Consider the following 17,763-nt stretch of genomic DNA (forward strand, 5'->3'; position numbering starts at 1 on the left):
CCCAAACGTTTCGAAATCCTTCACTGTCGGCATCTTCAGTGGTGACTCTGCAAAAGCTTCGCTATGCATATAAAACCTAATATTATTTCTTTAAAAAATTCTCAATGTTGACTGCTTTTATACATACAGATCTAAAAACCTGCATTTATACATTATAATGATTCAAAAACCATCTATTAGTTAGAGGAAAATTAAACTCTAAAGTTACCTTAACACTGTGTTGTGTTTCTTTAAAATTATATGTTCTTTACATATTATCTATTATTCTATGAAAGAGTAAGAGTAAAATAGATCTTAAATAAAAAAATATTTAGAAAAATTGTAAGTGTAAGTCTCATAAGTTTTCATGGGCCTATTTCTGAAAATACAAATGAAATGAAATTATGTAAATTTTTCTTGCAATAATGCAAACAATCCATTTTTTCGACACTAATTGAAAAAATTGAAAATCAATCATAAAACAAAAATAATAAATTTATTGAAACAAATAAAATCGTCTAAGGCATTGTTACACTTTTATATTTTTGCAAAAAATTAATAGTTCCTTGTAGAAATCGGTATGGGGTAATTTTGAATGGTACTATTAGATTTCGCTTAAAAAAATTGCTGATACATTTTATTATACATCGATCCTTAAACAAATCGCAACAGGGGTAGAGTTTGCAAATTTTAGGAAAGTTTACAAATTTTTTATTTAAATAAAAATCTTAATCTTTTTGTTTATTTATTAACACCTCCAAATGGAGACATACAGTTGTGACAAATAATTATTTTTACTGTTTCTTTTTTTTCAATGTATAAAATGCTAAGGCAAAGTAGTATTATTAGTTAATAAACTAAAAAAAAAATGAGAATGTTGCTACTGATATGTATTTAAATTTATGTTATAAAAGAATATGACTGGATATGTTTTTATAAATTTAAAGTTAATGGAATATTGTTTATTAAGTATTGTTATGTTAATATGCATAAATTCATTCAAATTTGTTATACCGACTATGCAAATGTATTATTACACTTACAATGAAGATTATTTACTTTAAATATGCATAAAATACTATTAGTTGCAATTACGGAGCCTTAATAAATGTTTACAAGCCATGTGATCAGTAATTTTGTTTGGAACAGTAATTTTATTTCTTTCATGTTGGCCATTCAATTTCGGTAAAATTAAAAATTATTAAAATATTAAGATCACGGTTACATTAAAACATAACCTTCTATGTCATCGGCTGTGATTGGTGTAATTTTCACGAGATATTATTCAACCAATCAGCGATCGCATTATCTCGAGCGTAGAGGTAACGGTTTGTCATTGTTATTATAAACTTGTCATTAATATTGGTGACGTCAAGATCTGGGGAATTTTCCTCACCAGTACCAGTCGTGCAATGTGGGGTTGTCTATGCTCGGCGATCACGTGGCTTATAAGCTTATGAAGGCTTTGTATAAGCTATTTATTTACTGTCGAGTATATATATCTCCATTACCGCGTAATTAAAAAAGTTCGGTTATTTTCTGAACAGACCTCGTATACTACATCTATGATTAATGCACAACTGTTCACACTTTTCGCGAAGATTTATTAAAGATAATAAATAACACTTTTCCATTATTTTTAGATAATGCAACTGACACAGTTCTTATTATATTTAGTTTGCAATCGGAGTCTGACTCATTCTTTTAATCATTCGAACTTTGTTCTAGTTTCCAAGGATCTAAAGCCACGGCTCACTTACCCCTTAAATTGAGGATACCCATTTTGTTGACTTCAACGATATATTTTCGGTAATCATTATATTTTCATTCACCTTAACGTTATTCTAAATTTATGGAATGTTTCTCATTCAGTGCCAGACCGTACAAAAATAATTTATATCACGTAACTAACAGGAATCTAAAAATATAATACCATGGAATTTTGGCTGGAACAAAAAATGCACCTATAAAAAACTTAGCCACTTGTTCAGACAAATTGTAACGAAACTATGAACCTAACGGAACATGTAAAGTATAGTAGTAGTTGTAGTACAGTGTAGTACAATAGTAATTAGCAAGATCATATGGTAACATGTTATCTTTAGAATTAAGGCCAAGAATTATGACAGTGACATTTTTTTATGCATCCAAATGGAATAAATTCAGTATCTCAATTGTTGTGCATATTTATAAAAAATCCCGAGACACGTCTATTTTGGATTCTGAAGTGACATCTTGCAAGGTAAAAATTTTATCCCTAAATTCAGCCCCTTCGTACAGCAACTCCCAAATTTTTAAATGGGAAGTAGAGGCTTGTGATAACTCATTTGAAAGGTCTTTTCATTCTCTATTCGAAAATGCTATGGTTTTCATACAAACAGGAAAGAAATAAATTCATCTCCTTCACGAAATTCGCTATAGCAAACTATCCACCGATTTGGAGATGAAGTCGAGGTATTGCCGAACATTGATTCGGTAATCCGGTGGAACTACGAGTATATCCCACCGGCTGGAACTTGTGGGTTTGCTTGAGCAGGATATTTTTATTTTTCACTTTGATACCCTGTATCTTTTTCATTATACGACTTGGGATATAGTTATTAGGTAAAATCAACTTATTTTCACTTAAGGAATTTCTGGTGTCATGTGTGCCCTTTCAGTTAAATATACCCTGTAAAAGGTGTCTCATTTTACAATTTCAAATTATTTTCAATTATAAAGGGTAACCCATGTTTCTGTGCGAGACCTAACTTTATTTTTTCAATTACCACCCTGTATATATTTTTTCTCTATTTTAAAGCTAATTCCAATAAATTCGAAATTTAATATTCTTTCTTTTTTTATATTTTTTGCTATTCATATGTAATAAAGTGATTGTAACATAGGAATGGAATTTTCAAAACAAAGATGGATTCTGAAAATGATGTACTCGTATCTGTAATGTAAAAGCTACCTAAATATCAGAAAAATAGTAACTGTAATTTACAAATAAATTGCTTGTCAAAGCTACCATAATTTTTATGTTACTTTAACCACATTAAATAGCATACGGAATAAAAAAACGCATACCAATAAAAAAAATATAAAAAATTAATAGAAAAACACTAAAAAGATCTGAAACTTTCTTTGGACTTTTTAGAAACTCGAATGAAAAATTTTATAGGAAACATAACCACTTCGCCCATTCCTCAACAGAAAATTGAAGAAGTATTTACCATTTACTTTTTTCCTACTATTTCGGGGCACCATGTATATATCTGACCTTCCACATTCTTAACAAACAATATTAATTCCTTTTGTATTAAATCCATAGAGAAATTAGACAAAGAAATGTAACAATTGTCTGTAAGAGGAAATAAGATCTATGCTTGCAGCTACGATTAATATGCAGAATAATTCGCAATTCAGACTTCGAATCAAATTAATTTTCACCCGTGGAAATCTCCAATTTTCCTTATGCAGTGAGTGCAAATTTCCATTTGGTAGTTTCGGATCTAGTCTGCGGTTTCTCGGATTCAGTGAACCGACAGCATATTATTTGAAATGCTGGGCTTCATAAATTAATTAATCTATATCTCCCGGAATGACATCTCCTATATCTACAACGAGGCAATATTTAATACGTGCTGACGCTCTCTGGGGACTTTGAGGATATATATCTCATTTTTATTAGGAGAAGTTGACGCTGGAAACCTATTTTTCAAGTACAATTTTCTGCACTCCATTTTTATAATATTCATATCATTTTGAATTTCGTCATTTGTCATGATATTTCATTGTGCTATATTTTGAAGCACGCGATAAATTTTAAAAGAAAACTTCTTTTCAGTAGTTTTGCTTTTTGTACCTGGTACATTTTTTTGAATACTTACAATATACAGGGTGTTTCTGAAATAAGTGCGTTCCTTGAAAAGAGTGATAAAGGACACGAAAATGAGCAAAAATTGTTTCCATGTGCTAATAAACATGCCTCCAAACGACGCGCGACGGTCAAAATTAGTTCGCATACGTGCAAATACTCCCGACATTTGTTGAATTTCATTGACAATAGACGTTAGGTACACATTTTGTTTCCTACACCCTAAACAAAAAAAAGTCCAGATGGTTTATATCCGGACTTCGTGCTAGCCAATGTACTGGGACATTTCGTCCTATCGGATTTATAAAGGGACGTCTTCCAACAAATTCGGAAAGGCGTTTGCTAAAAACTCTAAACTCTCTTTAAACGTACAGGCGACAGTATCGGACGGGGTAATCTGTCACCAAAAACACCACACCACACATTCACTGAAAACCGTTGCTGGAACCGAGATCTCTGTACAATGTGAGGATTTGCATCACACCAACATTGAATGTTGTAAAAATTTATTATGCCGTCTCTAATAAACAACATTCATCCGTAAAAAGTACCTTGCTTGAAAAATCCGGATCTTGTGCTATGCGAGTACAAAAATCCGGATCTTGTACTGTTGCTGATCCGACACATACTGGCCGTGCACGTGCACAAGATGCACATGGCTTACATTTATGGTTAATTTTCTTAATTAAATTTTTCGAAAATAGCAACATTTATTTAATAAAAGTTGCTCATTTTCGTGACCTCTATCACCTCTGTCAAGGAACGCACATATTTCAGAAACACCCTGTATACGTCAATGTTTCCTTTTTTTTCAATAGTTTTTTTAGACATCCATAAATAGTTTTATCACCTAGAATAATTCCCTTTATTAATTATTATTATTGCTACTCGTATAAGCAAATGACATACTAACGATGGCAAAAATATAAACCTCACGAATTACAGTCACGAACTGCAGACATAAAAAAATTTTCTAAGTAGTTATAATAAAGTAAATACCGTTTTTTAGTTTAATTTTCATATTTGAGTACCTTTCGTATTTTACTTATTTCAATTATGAAACATCGGTAGATTATTATTTATTTTAATATAGATTTTATTTATTACGTATGCAAAATGCAATAATAACAGAGGTAGTATAAAACTGAGAAGAATTTTTGTAGTGGTTTCGAAGAAACACATAAAATAAAAATTGAAAATTGAATTTCGGGACCTAGCCATGTCTTTATTAACAGAATACATATTTATATCAAAGATTTAGGCAACCTGGTGGCGCCATTCGATTTTACTCGCTCTTCCACGTAACCACCAGAAAAATAAGTAATTGGAAATAAATAGTATAATAAAATATAACTAAAAACTAATATAACTAAATAAAAACTAATACAACATACAACTAATACAACTACATAGTTCTTTGTGATAAAATTAATTGTTTTAGATGTTTGCGAAAAGATGATGCAGTGGGGGCATTTTTGATATTAATATCGATTCTATTATACAGCTTTGCGGCATTGTAGGAAAAAGATTTTGAATACTCGGCATAGCGGTGCTTCGGGACAGTATACAGATTCCGGAATATTGTGGTGCGGCCATAAATAACATAACGTTTCACAAGCTTGTCATGTAAATATGCAGAAGATTTGTTTTCATTGACTTTATAAATTAGGTATCAAATGCTTTGCTTAGGTAGAGCAGAATTAAACATGTAGGTATTATAATTGTTATCATTCGATCTAAATATGTTGTCAGTAACATCTAAGAGATCTGTTTCAGTGCTGTGATGCTCCCGAAACCCAGATTGATGGGAAGGTACCAGTTTATTCTTTGTAAGGAAATTATTAAATTGCTCAAATATAATTTTTTCTAAAACCTTAGACAGAGTTGGTAGCATGCTGATTGGTTTAAAGTCAACTAAATCCGATGAACTGCAAGTTTTAATAATCTTTGCTAAATCCTTAGTGTATATGTTACGGCTAAAGTGAAAATTGCTGAGTTTGTAAACTGGCTGGCTAGTATACAAAGTAACTGAACCTTCGGCTATTTTGATAAAAAACGCATATTCCACAATATTAGCGGATACTTTATAAACTAACCCACTCGCTTGGCTAATTTACTTGAAACATATACAATTATTTCCTACATAGAAAGGAAAGGACATAAAGTTGGTAAAATATTACGTGAGTAACTCCGCACACACGGATATATAAATGTCACTAAAAGGTATTGATTGAAGTAAAACTCACTACACCGTTGGGTAATAAGTTCCATATACATAGTTATGAGATGAGACGAATTCATCACGTGTAAGTCTACTCACTTTATTTAAAATTGAAAATGAAACACATTGATTTAATAAGATTGCAATCACAATCCAACTTCAGAGACGGAAATGCAGATCCATATGCCAGTATAGTTAGTTTTTAAACAGGAAATCATTTTTTATTTTATCAACAAGATTATTTTATAGTATTACGAAATTATTAAAGTGTAGAACTCTCAAACCTTTGCTAATTCCGACCCCACTATTTAATTTTTGTTTAAATTTTATAAGAATAATGAGCATATGTAACATTTTATTGAAATTCAGGTTAAGAAATGTTTGAATAGCCAAGTATGTATTTGATCTTATTACTAAAGCTAAAGTGAAATAAGTTACAAATCTTTCGGAAATGTCAGACATCTGCATTATAGACTAAAGTCTAATAGTTGTATCTAACACTTGCTGGCCTAAAAAATTGCATTGGCGTACCTTTATTTTACTAGCAAATACTTTTGGATGTACCAGTCTACTTTTTGAGCTAACTTTCACAAAGCCAAATAATCATATTTGCTTTTATCGACGAATATTTTACTTGTTTTGACTAAATAAAAAATATTTTCTATGTTAACTTGAACAAATTCAAACAGTCATAGAAATATTCGTCATATACAGTAAACTATGAAGCCAATGGGCCATACTTTAAGAACGACTTTCTTAGGGGAAAATAAACAGATTTAAATCAAATTACCTTAATACAGACTTGATTCCTTAAAAAAATATAACTTTAAAACTTTCTTTTTACTTCATTTTCTGTTGAAGATATTTTATGGGCACAGCAGAATGTAAATATAAGCTTATTTTTTATTTTTTTAATCTAAAACAGAGACGTCGCTAAGATCACAAGTGGGGGGTATTCTGATCTTCACTTGTTGCTAAATTTGCTACTAAACTCATATTTTTTACGATTTGGACCAGTGTCACTGCCATTCAACAATCAACATATACTTGATATAGCCGTGATGGTTTAATTTTGCGATACTACATTCAAAAGCCTATATGTTAATAAAGACAGATTTTTTTTATGGAGATAGGGAAATCCAAATCGTTAAAAGTATCTAGTTTAGTTGTAAACTTAACAAAAAACTATGTTGTACTAGAATACTCCCGATCATACAAAATCAAACACACATTTTTTAAGGTAGATATCTTTATTTTCTCAAGATCTCTACCAGTGAATATGGCAAAAATGGTACTATTTATAGTGTTCTTAAAGATCTCTGTTTTAGGTAAAAAATAAGCTCTTTCATGGATATGTTTTAGAGGTGAAGCTGTTAATTTGAAAACGATAACTATTATTTAATCAAAGTAATTCGTTAGCTATAAGCATATAAACATTTATTTATACATGTTAAATAATAGTATCTAATGAGTTCATATTTCCATACTGATTTTTCCAAAATTGCAAACATATTGTTCTTTATTCGCGGCAACTCACTTTATGCATTACATACATACATAGTTTAAAATTGCAACTCCATCACTAACTAACAGTATTATTTCTCGGGACTGTGCCAACGGCAACTTAAAATTAAATCTTAAGTATAGCTGGTGTCCAATTTCGTACTGTATTATACGTTTAGAATAGATAATGCAGTAGTGAAAAGACCGAGACGATCCGGAATTTAAACTTATTCAGTAGCTTCCATGAAATATATTATTTCCTTCTGTAGTAGGAATACTATTTATCTCCCCTTTTTTCTTCTTTTTTAGGTATCTTGTGGGAAAATTTATGGACGATCTGATACTTGGAAACCTGGATAACTGGCTAGGAAGTGTAATAAAAACAAGGGTCTGACAATAGCAGTGTATTTAGTGATTTGTTATACTCTATTTTAAAGTATAGTACCGTTAAAACTGCAAAATTAAAATAATATATATAATATATATATAAATATACAGATTATAAAGGTATTAAAATCAATATAAAGGTAGTTTCCTAAATAATATTTCAAAGGTCTTACTTACCATATTTAATTGCACATAAAGTATGTTCCACTTTGAGCATCACCAACTTCGTATTTTAAAACACGTGAGTCGATTGTGGATGAGATATAACTTATAACGTATATGTAAGTACGTATAATTTAATGAAAACGATGCATGCAGAGAAGAAATTTTTCTTTCTGACCTAATTTTATAGCCCATTATGTTAAAATAAGGTATCAAGAAATGGAAAATCGTATTAGTCATTTTTTTTTAAAGAAAAAAAATATTAGCCAAATTGAATTATAGTGATTTTCCATAGATCATACAAGACGTTTGCTCTAATGCTCCTTTATTAAGACAAAAATTTATCATATTCAATAACAAGATATAGTTTTTGTACAAAGAGGTAAAAAAAATTCTGCCACCCACACAGCAAAAAATTACAGTGTAAATTCAAAATTATTTATGAATGAATTTATTTTGGTGTTGCAATTTTAAACGAACTTAAGATTTTAATGTTGTAATCAGAAATTGATTTTAGTTACTATTAAGTGTGGTATACCGATATGACACACAGTAGTAAGCTAACTTAAAAGTTTTTCAATGTTATTCGTATAAGATTTATTTAGCAAACAAATAGTTGATTGAACATTAGTCAATAAATAATGATTTTATTTCAACACAATTTGGCGGGGATTCGTTTTAACATAGAATTGTTTTGATTTTGAAAGAAAATTTACTCATTTTTTGCAGTGTTTTAGAAACAATACAGTAAGCACTATTAATCACTAGTGTTCAATATTATGATAAACTAGTTTACAAATAAATTGAAAGAATATTAAAAATACCAACATTAAATAGGATATTTTTTAAGAAAAAGTAAATATTGCAAAATATATATGTATATGTGATCTTAAATAATAACTAAAAATAAATCACAGAATTATCAGAATAATTTATTTAATATTATAGTAGTTGCCTGAGGTGGTCATTACTTTAATGGCTTTCTGCATTTCATCTAAAATATTGTCACAAACTCTAACTTAAGATAGCTCGCTATAATGAAGTGTGTCCAAATATTGCATTAAATATATGTGTTTAGTAAAGCAGTATATCTTAAGTCGCCCCGTCCGTTCTAAGATACGAGGATGTTGCTACTCAAAGCGAAACACATGTCTATAAGGAACGTTTTAAGTAATGAGGTTGTTGCTAACCTATTTATTATTGTGATGCAAAGTCGGTTGTTACTTAAGTTATAGCAATTAAAATTAAAAAAATTTGAATTTAGTCAACATTTCGAGAACTATAACTCCAATCAAATCGAACATTTCAGAAAATATGTACGGAGGATTTAAAAAATAGTAAGTATTCATTTTGTGTTTATCGATAGAGGCCGTAAACTTTTTTCTTTAAGTTCCTGCAGTGTATTTAAACAGTTAAATTGTTGTACCTACTAGTTGAAACTCAAAAAACCCATTCAGTGACACTAACTAAAAGATTGAAATCTCAATTAGAACAATTTTTAATATGTTATTTTTTATTATATAATTTTTCAGTTTTAGAAAACAGAAAAATTTTTTTCTTAAACTTTTACCTTAATTGCCTTTTCAAAATATTTTTTTATATTGAACCAGTTAGTACAAATTCTTTTCAATCCAGAATTGAAATAGATCACCGAGAGAAAAAAAAATCGATTTAAATCATCAAAAATATGCTCAGAAAAGTAAATAAAATAACTTTTTCTATAATCTCTTGGTTTGATAATATAGCATCACAAAAAAAAGTGAAGCTCCTTTAGGAAGCAGTTTTCGAGATTTCAAACTTACTTGAGGTTTCAGTAATTGGAAGAACTTTGGAATTCATGATCTCATTGGACCGTAACCTCTTAATCCTATAACCTCATATCTTATAACCCCCTAACCTCATAGCCCTATAACCCCTTAACCCTATAACCCTTTAACCCCATAACCTCTTTTTGAACAATTTTGATAGCAAAAACTCACGATCACTGATTGTACAGTCAAGAAAGTACTATTACGATTTTTCAGTGTGGATACAAAGAGAAAAAATACTCCAGATTATAGGTCTACAGAGTTAACAGGACTACAGATTCAATTCCTTAGAGTTTCGTCGTTATACACCCTCGTGAACTCAGGGTTATGGGGTTACGAGGTTATTGGATTTTGGGGTTATTATATAATTTTGCACCCCTATATGTAATCTATGTCCCACAGAATTTCGTGGTTAACATATTCGCACATCCCAGGATGCAAGGGGTTATAGGGTTAAGGAAACCTGCCGACCAATGGACTATATGACTATGATGTTCCCACAGAATTCTATTGTTCTATACTTTCGCACGTCCCAAGTTATAGGGTTGTAAGGATATGAAGCAATGAAATCATGAGTGGACTATATGACTATGATGTTCCCACAAAATTTCATTGTTGTATACTTTAGCACATCCCAAGTTATAGGGTTGTAAGTTTATGAAGCAATGAAATCATGAGTTCGGATGTTCTTTCTATCACTGACTACTCAAATCAGTTTGAAATTTCGAAATCCGCTAGGGGAGTCTCTTAAGAGTCCACCACGCTCTTGTATAAACCCATATTGTGCGCTCGGTCTATAACATTTATTTGGAAAACAAATAAACATAGCGGCTGTTGTGTAATAGTTTTTCAAAATTAATTTTGTATTATGTAAATTTAAAGAGTAGACTGTGCGACAAATCGTCATATTTGCAATTTATTTACTTAAAAATAAAGGCTTGAATTAAAAATTGCTTACACGAGAGAAGCGGGTATACCTTTTAGCTTTGCAATGATACCAAAATGTTATCGATTTGATAAAAATTACTCAAAATTCTATGCTAAATCCCAAATGTCTACAACTTCAGAAACGAATACAGGGTCGGAAAGTCCCCATGGTTCATCGGCTGTTACGTGAGAGCGATAAAGAAAATCATAGAAATCCGTGCGATAGAGAAAGATGGCTATAATGAAGGCGTCTAATAGTCACCGCCCATTTCACCCTTCCACAAATAAAATGGGCGGTGACTATTAGACGCCTTCATTATATCCATCTTTCTCTATCGCACGGATTTCTATGACTTACTTTATCGCTCTCACGTAACGGCCGATGAACTATGGGGACTTTCCGACCCTGTACAGTCTAATTTTCAACCATGTATATTTTACTCACTGGGATGGGCTTAGAGATTGGTAATTGCGGGCAGGACCGGTGTTCAAAGAACTATCTAGTTATATTCTACGATCTCAATTGAGACAGTATTAAATTCGATCAAAGTTACGTTTGTCTTCACGTCGAAAGAAATTAATAGTATTGCTAAATATAATACAGGTACTTAAATTTTATAATGTTATATTTATAATAAATTTTATATTTCAATGATTTTAAAATAAACTCAGTTGTAGACGTTTTTCAAACATATTTTTGGCTCATTTTATTTAACAGTGGAATGTGTTGGTGCAGCATATTCAAAATAATCTACTATGGGAAATTCGATACAAAGGATAAATGACCGTTGTGATAATTGTACCAATCAGAATGTAGCTGTACGCTACATTTACATTTAGTACCTGCCCCAATAAATATATTTTGCTTTCTGGGAATTTACGAGCCATATAAATTTTTCTTTGAATTATCCAAGATTATCCCAAATAAATGTATTTAGCAAATGAGATTAGAATAAGTAGGCTGTAAACATAAATTAGTTGTTGTTTATTAGGGTACATAAGCACAAACCGAGTAGGTAATGGCCCGGATAAGTGTTAATTACGATAGGGTAATAAAAGTAGGTACCTGGAGACAAGGATAAAAACCGAAAACATTTTGAGGCACGAACCAGAAGTCTTGAAGCCTAGTTCCTGCTCGGTTGTGTCTCGTGTTACCAGCGAAATTAGTAGAATAAAGTTTTCCCTGCTACTTAGAGTTTTTCTCCTCACTTGAAGGCCAAACCACTATAAGAAGTTGATACAATTTTATGTACGATCGTACAACTTACCCACTAACGTTACAATTTTACATACAATTCGTTTCTGAGTTAGTACAGGTTTTGATTTATGACAAATAAAATCTCAAAAAGACAAAACATGTGCATAATTTTAGCTGGAACAGTGACTGCAGTGTTACATAGAAGCAAAAATTAAAAGAGAAGAAGCATTAGAAAATGAAATTGATTTCCGCGGGATATCAGTCATTCAATTTTGCGTTGCGACGAAAATTGTTTGTACAGCTTCAACACTAACGGAACAATAATTGTATCAATTCGAAATTTATCCAATTATTGAAATAAAAATTGTAACGTTAATGGCTTTTTAAATCAATCTAAATATTCTAAATATGTCTACCGTAAAATCATAGACACATATTCTTAATATTAGGGTCAACACAACCCACTTTCTTTTGTTGCAATGTGTAATCATGTGTAAGCAAAAAAATTATTCTTCCAACTAATGATTTTTATACTAAATTAAATGGTGTTTCATTAATTTTTGTCCAAATAGTAATAAGTGAATAACAAAACCTGTAGTCATATTTGCATCATCAGTAAGATGTAACAAGAGCCCTCTATCAATGAGCCAAAAATGAATATTATTTTTGAGATTTTCGTACTAAAAAGCATATCATCTGGAATTTGAATGACTTATCTCAAACGGTATGGTTAGTAATGAAGTGCGTTATATATTATGTATAGTATAGTGTTTTTTATTAATTAATTTATTTATTACTTGGTTGGTTTTTATTACAAGATTTTTGGTTAGACATAAATAATTTCGTAAAAACAACCCTTGACCGACCATTTTGACGTAAGGGTTTATTTAATTATTTCTTTAGTTTTTTCACGGGTGGCAAAATACCAATTGAACAGAGAAAAAACTGTGCCGCAGATAAATAACTTCACACAATACGCAATGAGATTAATTGATTTTGCAAAAGGGATAAAGAACTTTCCTATTTCAGCATAATGTATTACTTTTTTTATAAACTGAAGGCACAACAAAACCTGTCCAGTTTCTTGAAAAGGAGCCATGCTAGGGTTCCATGAAGTATTGTGATGCGTTCAGCTTTATGGACATTTTCCGTTTGAGTGTTCAGATATATCTTAAGAGTTCTGCGATCACCATTCACTAAATACTCCTTTGAGAATTCATATTACAGTTAGTTTATTAAGTTAATATTATCCTCACAAATTTACAAATTTACTCAACAGTCTTTAATGTAATTTTATAATGTGATGAATAATTTCTTCCTCCTACATTTCCGACCTATTAATATCTGTTTATTAACTTCCATCTATTTTTATTCACGATTTAAATATTGGTATATTAATGTTTGATTTCGTCTTCCACCCTAAACTGAATTGAATAATCATTAATCGTCATTTTTTATAGTTCGTTCAAAATGTCATCCTGTGTATGCTGTCTGTAACAAATTACTCACTCCTCTTTAATAATTTTTCTGTCACCTTGTTAAAAATGAATGTTAAAGCGACCACGGAAACAAAATACATAATAAATCATGTTTTACGGTTTTAAGTGAGATAATCCCACAAAATTATTCTTCAATCCTTTCTAACCCCTCATTTTATACGGTATTAATATTCATGAAATTTTTATTTTGCACGCTATCGACTGTAAAAAAGAGGTTGATCGCGGAATAAGATAACCAACTCGTTTCGATGTAATTTATATTACAACCATATGTTCAACATTATCAGCGATATGGTGGCAGATTTATATGTTCCCCCATTAAGTAAACTGATAAGTGCAGAATTAGTTATGATGTCACGGTGTATGATTAATATTAACATAGTACCCCAACTTGGAATAACTAGTATTGGGATTTGGTTGTTTCATTACAGATATTTTGAAAAGATTTGTCTTTCGTTCCCTGTTACAGAAACACTAATTTATAACACAAAATGAAAGGTGTGTCAAATTAACGCAAAAAAAGTAATTTTGATAGAAAAAGTAGGTTTTTAATTAGAAATTGTAATTTTTTTATTTATTCAAAAAGTATACAGTATAGGAATAGCATATGGCCTCCACGACTTTGCACATACGCACTATTTTGTCGAAATTTTTCATCAAAATAATACATAAATGCTTCTGAACTTCGTTAATACAGCGCTCAATTTTCTCCTTCAAGGCGTGGGTGGTCGTAGGCTTGTTGGCACAAACCTTAAGCTTAAAAAACTCCAAAGAATAAAGTCCAACGGCCTTAAATCGCATGATCTGGGCGAACAATTCTGATCGCGAGAAATTACACGACCAGGAAATGACTGATGACTGATGCAGTAGTTGTAGTTGCAGTATGCCATGTGGCACAGTCTTGTTGAAACCACATGTCGTCTACATCCATATCTCGCAATTTAGACACAAAAAACTGAATTATCATGTCGCTATAGCGAGTACCATTAACTGTTATTTCCTGACCAGCCGCATTTTTGAAGACGAACTGTGATGATGCTTCCAGCCCAAAATCTGCATTAAACAATGACACGTTGTAACGTATATAACCTAAGTTGAAAATACACTTTTTAGATACAGATACCCTTCACAAGTTTAGTGTGAATCTTTTTTTTTTTTGTTATTACCATAGCAACTCCAGTATGAAGGACGCCATCTTGAAATGTTTCAATTATAGTAACTTCTAAATGCCTTAATAGATTTCAATAAATGAGGGCTGATTTTAAAAAACTATTAATAAAATTTATATTTATAATATGGGAATAAAAATATTATTTTCCTGCGCAACGGTAGCCGACGCTAATTAAAAAAGTTTTGTAATTGTCCCCGTTTACTAAAAAAATTAAATGCAACGATATAGTTTTTTACATAGCTTGATAGACCATTGATTGAGGAAAACACACACCACAAACCGGAGGTCGATATCTATTTTTCATTTTCAAGTTATTGGTAAAATAGTGAAGTTGTGCTAGAACATCCTCCTTTATTTAGTTGTCTAAATAATATTGACATAATCCAAGTCATTAATTCCAAATATCTGAGTACTTATTTACAAAGATTATTGTTTCCATAACGAGGTAGGCTATGCCCTATGAAAATAAACAACTGAAAAATTATGTCAAACGAAATGTGACAGCTCTTGATACGTGCAAAATATATACAGCCGCTCCGTACCGTTAATGGATCACCCTGTAGTTGTTTTCAAACATATGTATTTACATACCTCAAATATTTGCATATATAGGCCAGCAAAATTAGTTCAAAAAAGGGCCGTGCCTGAAAATACTTCTTGGAGAGGTGGAAATAGTTTTAATTACTTTGTTTTACATCGAAATAAAAGGATTTGAAATTTGTCCTGTTTTTTCTAGTGAGATTTGGAAGTAGCACCACGAAAACATCGAAATTTTTCGACTATTTTTAGTTTGTTTACTCTAAAACCGCTATCTTACAGAAAAAATTATTCTGTCATAAATTGTAGAGCCGATCTGGAGTTAAAAATCCTTTCAATACCTAATACTTGAGACGTGGTAAGTCCAAAATAGTGATTTTTCCAATTTTTTCTAAGAACTTGAATGAACTATTTCCCGTGTAAAGCTCTAGCAAGCATAACAAACTGAATGGTTTTGTTACACTAACACCTTGTAGGTAATTACCTTTCGAGCAGATGAAATCACCTATAAAAACGAAACCTATAAATATCATTTTTGTAAAATCTAAATCATTTGCGTCGGAATAGTCTAAATCCATAGTGAAACTAAAAATAAAGCTCTGAAATTAACAATAATAGTATATTCTCACATAAAAATATTATACAATCGTAAACTAGTTCGGTTGTTACACTATCATCAGTATAAGTAATATAAATTATCGTTTCTTTCTTAAACAGATATTTCTTAGAAATCTAATGACATCATAATAAAATCAACATAATGATGACATTACAATGATGAACGAGCTCAACACATTTTCGATCGGCGTTTTGGTGGACTTGGAATTTGCCATTCTTCCTCCTCATGAAGAGGACTTCATGAGAAACCTCCTCGTCCAAATCCACTTGGGCGTCATAGCCTGTTTGTGGGTCTTTTTCCTCACTGTATCGGTGCCTTTTACAGCGGTAGCAAATTGTCGAACATTTCATTCCGTTCTTCCGACAAGTACAACCTCCTTTGCATCCTGTGTTGCAGCTTCAACATTCATAGTGACTGGAAGAATCCCATGCCTGGATAAGTTCCAGCCCCAATCAGTGGGATTCATCATCCTCCCGTTCCAAATATTAATTTGAAGGAAAGCCCTAAAGGAATATGCTTGGTTGCATCTTCAATGGGCGGGAGAGAAGAGAGGTTGAATTGGGTCTTAAAAAATATTAATAATATAGCTGGACTGCCCTTTTCCGTGTTTCAAGAAGTATATAGCGAATGACTTTGGAGCAAATGCAGTATAAGATGGTCAATCCCTACAATGATAACTCGTTTTGACTGTTGAGCTAGTTGGATGGCTTCCCTGTACCGTTTTCTTCTTTGTTGTTCGAAACCAAAGGTAAACCTCAAGAACAAAGGGTTGGTTGGCTCACATAATCAGACTTTGAGGTGTGGACAGTCAAAAAACCATTTTCATGGGATTTCAGAAAAAGTTGGAAAAAGTCACTTTTTTGACTTACCATTACCAACGCACAATTTTATGCTCTACAATTTATGACGGAATATTTTTTTCTGTAAAAGGAACGGTTTTGCAGTTATTTACAAAAAAACTGAAAAAAGTCCAAAATTTCGACGTTTTCGTGGTGCCACATTTGAAGTTAACTAGGAAAAATGGGACAAACTTCAAATCCCTTCATTTCGATGTAAAACAACGTGATTAAAATTATTCCCAGCTTTCCAGGAATGATTTCCAGGCAATTCCTATTTTTACTGGCCTATTAGATCTCTAGATGAATTAAGTAAACTTTAGGCAATATACTTAAAATAATTCCTTTAAAAGAAGTAGGGCGTTATAATAGAATTTTCAGAATCATTTTTTTCTTAATTTGTAGCTCCAATAATTTTCTGTTTTCACGTTATTAAGTTATAATTTGACGCTGATTATCTATTCCATTGAAATTGTTACGAGTTTATGGAGAATTATGCACTTGCACGAAATACAACAATTTCTTTGAAATTTTAATCGTCTTAGAAATTTTTCAGTTATTCATAACTTTTCAAGATAAATACCACTTTTTAAACAGCTGTTCATAAGGCTTTTGTGCCGCTTTACGATATACACTGAATTTAAGCACCTTTACCTTGTAATCTGTGAGTAGTGTAGTATCTCGAAAATCATCAAGTGGGTATGTTATGAAAAATAGGTTTTGAACATTCCAAGTTATAACCCCTGCATCTAATAAAGCAAGAATGTTTGTATACAGGGTGTTTCTAAAATAGGGTTCCAAACTTCTGTTGCGTTTATAACTCATTAAAATAAGCCAAAAAGTCCCTATTAACATGTGCCCTAAAACGCACCCTTAGGAAGTTATATGCCCTTAAAAGGGCTCAAACATATACTTAAATTTTCCACTCACCAGTTTTACTAATTAAACACTGCAAAGCTCAATTGACAGTTTATCAATAACTTAAATTGTTAAGCGTTGTGGCAACGTCAGTCTTTTATTTGCCATGGTAAACAGATTTTTGTAATTTTTGGCCTAA

General features: G+C 31.3%; 1 protein-coding gene across 5 annotated transcripts in view; it reads left to right on the plus strand.

Moving 5' to 3' along the window:
• Nucleotides 1–17,763, plus strand: part of LOC108911838 (receptor-type tyrosine-protein phosphatase kappa) — a 236,027-nt gene that overhangs the window by 77,077 nt on the left and 141,187 nt on the right. For 3 of the 5 annotated variants that reach the window (XM_018716884.1, XM_018716888.1, XM_018716886.1), the window contains exon 2: nt 7,872–8,069. The exons of 1 other annotated variant lie outside the window; for it this stretch is intronic. The gene's annotated coding sequence lies outside the window, so the exon portion shown is untranslated. Of the gene's footprint in view, nt 1–7,871; nt 8,090–17,763 lie in introns of those variants that run through there. One more of the 5 variants, XM_018716887.1, reaches the window with a different exon arrangement.

This window comes from Anoplophora glabripennis, unplaced genomic scaffold (assembly GCF_000390285.2).
Source record: "Anoplophora glabripennis isolate ALB-LARVAE unplaced genomic scaffold, Agla_2.0 scaffold544, whole genome shotgun sequence".
Classification (NCBI taxonomy): domain Eukaryota; kingdom Metazoa; phylum Arthropoda; class Insecta; order Coleoptera; family Cerambycidae; genus Anoplophora; species Anoplophora glabripennis.